The sequence below is a fragment of the Carlito syrichta genome, unplaced genomic scaffold (assembly GCF_000164805.1).
Source record: "Carlito syrichta isolate Samal-C Ts95f unplaced genomic scaffold, Tarsius_syrichta-2.0.1 Scaffold316302, whole genome shotgun sequence".
Lineage (NCBI taxonomy): Eukaryota > Metazoa > Chordata > Mammalia > Primates > Tarsiidae > Carlito > Carlito syrichta.
Genome location: NW_007260398.1, coordinates 2139647 through 2140127, shown reverse-complemented (window position 1 = coordinate 2140127; position 481 = coordinate 2139647).

Sequence of the window (481 nt, the reverse complement as noted above, 5' to 3'; positions counted from 1 at the left end):
TCCACCTCAGCCTTCCGAGTAGCTGGAACTACAGGCGCACGCTACCACGCCCGGCTAATTACAACCCAACATTTTGTGGCCAAGTCAAAGAGGGTGGAAACGCAAGGGATGCAGGAAATAGAGGAACATGTAGCAGCACAGAAGAAAATCCGGGATTTGTGGTCTCAGCTGGCAAATGGTCATGTCCACCAGACTTAGGGAGGTTGTTAGTGACCTTCAATAGACTCTTTCAGTAGAATGATAGGGGAAAAAACCAGACTAGGAGAGTCTGAAAAGGAGGAGAGAAAATTCCTGGAGGAAAAATGGGACAGTAGCTGGTGAGGCAGAGGTTGGAATGTGAGCCCACAGGAGGGTTTTCACCATGGGATGCAATTGAGCAATTTGAGTGGCAAGAGGGCCCCAGTGAACATGTGGAGAATGGGAAGTAGAGGTTATAGGTCTCCAAGAGGGCAGAAGGGAAGCATCTCGAACACTGAAGGAG